The sequence below is a fragment of the Crassostrea angulata genome, chromosome 10 (assembly GCF_025612915.1).
Source record: "Crassostrea angulata isolate pt1a10 chromosome 10, ASM2561291v2, whole genome shotgun sequence".
NCBI classification, from domain to species: Eukaryota; Metazoa; Mollusca; class Bivalvia; order Ostreida; family Ostreidae; genus Magallana; species Magallana angulata.
The window spans coordinates 25030685-25037245 of record NC_069120.1 but is presented as its reverse complement, the minus strand read 5'-3'; positions in this window follow the sequence as shown (position 1 = coordinate 25037245).

Below are 6561 nucleotides of genomic sequence, written 5' to 3'. Positions count from 1 at the left end.
CGCTCCTGCACATACATAGGGACTCAACGTTATGCAGGCAGGGATGACCGCACACCTACGCAACTCAACATGTACCAACGTTAATGCAAGCAGAGATAACGCAAGCAGGGATGACCTCACACTTGCGTCAACAGCTCAACCTAACGCAGGGAGTGCCGCACACTTGCGCTAGAAAGGCCAGAACACCAGCAGGGATGACTATACACTAGTGCTCCGCCGCAACCACCACCAATACAAGCAGGTATGACCGCACACTTGTATTAATGCGATACATGGCAGAAATGACCGCACATTCTGTATCGTTGGTTAGAAAAACACGAAGATTAGAAAGAGCAGGGATGTCAACACCCTCAATCTCTCCGTACCTGTTTAACCCCAAACAGTCACTCATTGCAATGCAATAGACACTGTCCCTATATATGTGCCAGCCTAAAATAATTTATAGTATCTAAAAATTGGAAATCAAAAATAAACAAACTAATCCAGCCTAACCCAAAACTACTTATGCAGAACAAACTTATATACATTGAATATTTATTATTGTATAAAAATAATCATCACATTAATTGGTTAACAGTGGATGCATTAATTAAAATAATCAAGAATCAATAAATCAAGGGCAATAACCCAAAACAGTAATACAAAAAGATTCTAATGAAAAAATAGCTGCCTGCTTCAATTTTATAGTCATATCACATGTTGAGTATTGCAGTTCTCAAAAAGATCCTTTACAATTGTTTATATATGGGATATTTAGCTACATCAAACTCTGAACCTTCTTGTGAGGCCGAAGAATTGTCCTGGAGCCAAAGTCTTAACAATTATAAAGAATCATCTTGCTGATTAGTTTCTGAGAAGAAGATTTTTAAAGATTTACTCTTTATTCCTATGTAAAACTTTAACACCCCCCCCCATGTGGCCTCACCCTACCCCCGGGGGTCATGATTTTCACAACTTTGAATCTACACTACTTGAGGATGCTTCCACACAAGTTTCAGCTTTCCTGGCTGTTTAGTTTCTGAGAAGAAGATTTTTAAAGATTTACTCTATATATTCCTATGTAAAACTTCGACCCCCCATTGTGGCCCCAACCTAACCCCAGGGGTTATGATTTTCACAACTTTGAATCTACACTACCTGAGGATGCTTCCACACAAGTTTCAGCTTTCCTGGCCGATTAGTTTCTGAGAAGAAGATTTTTAAAGATTTATTCTATATATTCCTATGTAAAACTTCGACCCCCCATTGTAGCCCCACCCTACCCCCGGGGGTCATGATTTTCACAACTTTGAATCTACACTACCTGAGGATGCTTCCACACAAGTTTCAGCTTTCCTGGCCGATTAGTTTCTGAGAAGAAGATTTTTAAAGATTTACTCTATATATTCCTATGTAAAACTTCGACCCCCCATTGAGGCCCCACCCTACCCCCGGGGGTCATGATTTTCACAACTTTGAATCTACACTACTTGAGGATGCTTCCACACAAGTTTCAGCTTTCCTGGCTGTTTAGTTTCTGAGAAGAAGATTTTTAAAGATTTACTCTATATATTCCTATGTAAAACTTCGACCCCCCATTGTGGCCCCAACCTTACCCCCGGGGGTCATGAATTTCACAACTTTGAATCTACACTACCTGAGGATGCTTCCACACAAGTTTCAGCTTTCCTGGCCGATTAGTTTCTGAGAAAAAGATTTTTAAAGATTTATTCTATATATTCCTATGTAAAACTTCGACCCCCCATTGTGGCCCCACCCTACCCCCGGGGGTCATGATTTTCACAACTTTGAATCTACACTACCTGAGGATGCTTCCACACAAGTTTCAGCTTTCCTGGCTGTTTAGTTTCTGAGAAGAAGATTTTTAAAGATTTACTCTATATATTCCTATGTAAAACTTCGACCCCCCATTGTGGCCCCAACCTAACCCCAGGGGTTATGATTTTCACAACTTTGAATCTACACTACCTGAGGATGCTTCCACACAAGTTTCAGCTTTCCTGGCTGTTTAGTTTCTGAGAAAAAGATTTTTAAAGATTTATTCTATATATTCCTATGTAAAATTTCGACCCCCCATTGTGGCCCCACCCTACACCCGGGGGTCATGATTTTCACAACTTTGAATCTACACTACCTGAGGATGCTTCCACACAAGTTTCAGCTTTCCTGGCTGTTTAGTTTCTGAGAAGAAGATTTTTAAAGATTTACTCTATATATTCCTATGTAAAACTTCGACCCCCCATTGTGGCCCCACCCTACCCCCGGGGGTCATGATTTTCACAACTTTGAATCTACACTACCTGAGGATGCTTCCACACAAGTTTCAGCTTTCCTGGCTGTTTAGTTTCTGAGAAGAAGATTTTTAAAGATTTACTCTATATATTCCTATGTAAAACTTCGACCCCCCATTGTGGCCCCACCCTACCCCCGGGGGTCATGAATTTCACAACTTTGAATCTACACTACCTGAGGATGCTTCCACACAAGTTTCAGCTTTCCTGGTTTTCTGGTTCTTGAGAAGAAGATTTTTGAAATTTTTCATTAATTTCTAATTATCTCCCCTTGAAAACGGGTGTGGCCCTTAATTTTCACAACTTTGAATCCCCTTTGCCTAAGGATGATTTGTGCCAAGTTTGGTTGAAATTGGCCCAGTAGTTCTTGAGAAGATGTTGAAAATGTGAAAAGTTTACGGACGGACGGACGGACAGACGGACAGACGGACAGACGGACGACAGACAAAATGTGATCAGAATAGCTCACTTGAGCTTTCAGCTCAGGTGAGCTAAAAATGAGTACAAATAATTATAAAATTTAATAACTGACATGCTCCGTGAAGCCCAACTTATCATAATAAGTAAGCTGTAAATTTTTTTATAGTGCATTTTTAAAAAACAAATCTTTACATATTTATTAGAAAGAAGATGAGTGAATAAGGTGTGTAAACCGCCTATATGAGGATAGATAAGATACTATAAAATTAAAATATGAACAAATCTCATAATTTCTTTCTAAAGTATTGAAAACAATGTATATTTACCATAACATCCATTTATAACCTTTAAATATGTTAAATATTTGGAATAGGTTGATTTGAACTCGCGTATGGTTGTCAAACCCTCCAAATAGTGTCATTTTTACAATTTCAATGCCTTTTCTTTTATAGAGTGGGTCTTGGCTCCATATTTTTGTCATAGTCTATATAAGGTTTAAAGGAAATCAAACCGATTCAATCAACAAAAATGTGGAGAGATGACCCACTATACTTTAAAAATGTCATTTTTGTATCCCAACAATTGAACGTTTTAGAGATATACTACAAGTCCGTAAACTTATGGTTGAAGTTGCATTTAGCATTTAACAATGAAGTTTGTTGTGCCTGAAATAGCTCAGTGGTTAGAGCACCAGACATTAGGTAACATTATAGAGCCAGGGTTTTTAGGTTGTGGGTTTGATACTACGAAAACTTTAGAATTAATTTTTTTTCTTTTCATTTGTTAAAATATTCAAAACTGAATATAGTTAGAAATTGTGCTTTTGTAAACTTGTAATATAACATCATCTAGTATATTTAGCTGGAAAAAATTAATTTAAAATTCGTTTTTACGACAAAACCAAATGGGCATTTGTGCTATCTTGTTCCCCCATCTTCTTTGAAATTAGAAATTTAAATCTGAAATATTTTGCTGGCATCTTGCGAGGTCAACGCATGATCAAACTCGTACGCGAACTTTTCTTACAACCCTCAAACTGTGTAGTTTTAAACAAGAGGCCCATTGGTCAAATCGCTCACATGAGCAACAATAGGCATAATAAAATCAGCTTAATAGAGTCACAATACAGCTTTATAGAGTCACAATACAAAATATCTGGACAGTGTAGCATGATACATGTAGATCCTGTATAAATAAAAATCCATTTTTCCCTTGGATATTCTTATGTTTATAATCAGTCCCTTTTCTTACAGGGTGATTTTAATTATAGTCATATCACATGTTGAGCATTGCAGTTCTCAACAAGATCCTAAACAATTGTCTATATATAGTATATAAACCTATACATCAAATGCTTACATATAAGTAAAACCATATATTATAACAATTTTAAAGTTTTAGTGAATTTAAACGTTTTATTTTGGATTATGCATATCCATTTATAACATCTGTAATGGCGGCATGCACAGATTAATTAACAGATTGAACAAAGATTAAATTAGGTTTAAATATCCCGTTAACAAACAGAAGTGTACGTATGTTTAAACTACAAAATGTTTTTCCAATATGACAGCCTGGAAGGAAAATAAGACAAAAATCCGTTTTGGATTATATATTATGCACCCCTTTCTCACATTGAAATAGTCTAGCTAATAAAGTATGCTTCATATTTGGCAAAATATGGTAATCATAACAGTATTTTTGTTGACTGAAACATATACAACTTGTGTTATTCCAAACAAGCGTAAATGATTTTAATAAAAACAAGAGGCCCAGGGGCCATATCGCTCACCAGAGCAACAATTGCCTTAATTCTAACCAAATTAGCATTACAGTATCAAAATATCTTGACAACTGAGTACAGCAGATCTTACTAAAAAAAAGTTGAAAATCTGCCAATTTTTATCCACCTCTTATTTTTTGGTAAACACCAAGCCCCTTTTGTTGTTGTACCTGTAAGAAGATTTTTCTCTATTCCTATAACCCCCCCCCCCAATTTCGTGGCCCCACTATTCTCTAGGGAATCATGGTTTCATCAAACTGAAATCTACCTTTAATCTCATAACCTGTGCTTTCACACTAAGTAATGAGTTTTGGACCGAAAACTTTCCCAGAATATTTTTTAAGATTTTTTCTATATATTCTAATGTAAAAATTGAAACCGCCATCACGGTCACGCCCTACCACTAGGGACTGTGATTTTGCAAACTTGAATTTACACTACCCGAGGATGCCTCTACACAAGTTTAAGCTTTTCTGGCCAAATACTCTTTAAAAAGAAGATTTTGAAAGATTTTCTCTATATATTCCTAAGTAAAAATCCATCCCCCATTGTGGCCTCACCCTACCCCTGGACTATTATTTAAACAAACTTGAATCTATATGATCTGGGGATGCTTCCACTCAAATTTGGGCTTTCCTGGCCTAATAGTTTTGAGAAGAAGACTTTTAAAGATTTTCTCTCTATATAAAAATTTATCCCACAATTGTGGCCCCACCCTACCCCGGGGACCATGATTGAACAAACTTGAATCTACACTTTCTGAGGATGCTTCCACTCAAATTTGAGCTTTTCTGGCCTAATAGTTTTTGAGAAGAAGATTTTTAAAGATTTCTCTATATATTCCTATGTTAAAATTGATACCCCAATTGTGGCCCCACCCTACCTCCGGGGATCATGATTTGAAAAACTTGAATCTACACTACATGTAGATGCTCCCATTTTAATTTGAGCTTTTGTGGCCTGATAGTTTTTGAGAAGAAGATTTTTCAAGATTTTTCTATATATTCTTATGTAAAACTTGATCCCCCAATTGTGGCCTCATCCTACCCCCGGGGACTATGATTTGAACAAACTTGAATCTACACTCCATGAAGATGCTCCCATTTTAATTTGAGCTTTTCTGGCCTAATAGTTTTTGAGAAGAAGATTTTTAAAGATTTTATCTATATATTCCTATGTTAAAATTGATCCCCCAATTGTGGCCCCACCCTACCTCCGGGGATCATGATTTGAAAAACTTGAATCTACACTACCTGAAGATGCTCCCATTTTAATTTGAGCTTTTGTGGCCTGATAGTTTTTGAGAAGAAGATTTTTCAAGATTTTTCTATATATTCTTATGTAAAACTTGATCCCCCAATTGTGGCCTCATCCTACCCCCGGGGACTATGATTTGAACAAACTTGAATCTACACTCCATGAAGATGCTCCCATTTTAATTTGAGCTTTTCTGGCCTAATAGTTTTTGAGAAGAAGATTTTTAAAGATTTTATCTATATATTCCTATGTTTAAATTGATCCCCCAATTGTGGCCCCACCCTACCCCCGGGGACCATGATTTGAACAAACTTGAATCTACACTACCTGAGGATGCTTGCATTTTAATTTGAGCTTTTCTGGCCTAATAGTCTTTGAGAAGAAGATTTTTAAAGATTTCTCTATATATTCCTCTGTAAAGATTGATACCCCAATTGTGGCCCCACCCTACCTCCGGGGATCATGATTTGAAAAACTTGAATCTACACTACCTGAAGATGCTCCCATTTTAATTTGAGCTTTTGTGGCCTGATAGTTTTTGAGAAGAAGATTTATAAAGATTTTTCTATATATTCCTATGTAAAACTTGATCCCCCAATTGTGGCCCCACCCTACCCCTTGGGGACTATGATTTGAACAAACTTGAATCTACACTTTCTGAGGATGCTTCCACTCAAATTTGAGCTTTCCTGGCCTAATAGTTTTTGAAAAGAAGATTTTTAAAGATTTTCTCTATATATTCCTATGTTAAAATTGATCCCCCAATTGTGGCCCCACCCTACCCCCGGGGACTATGATTTGAACAAACTT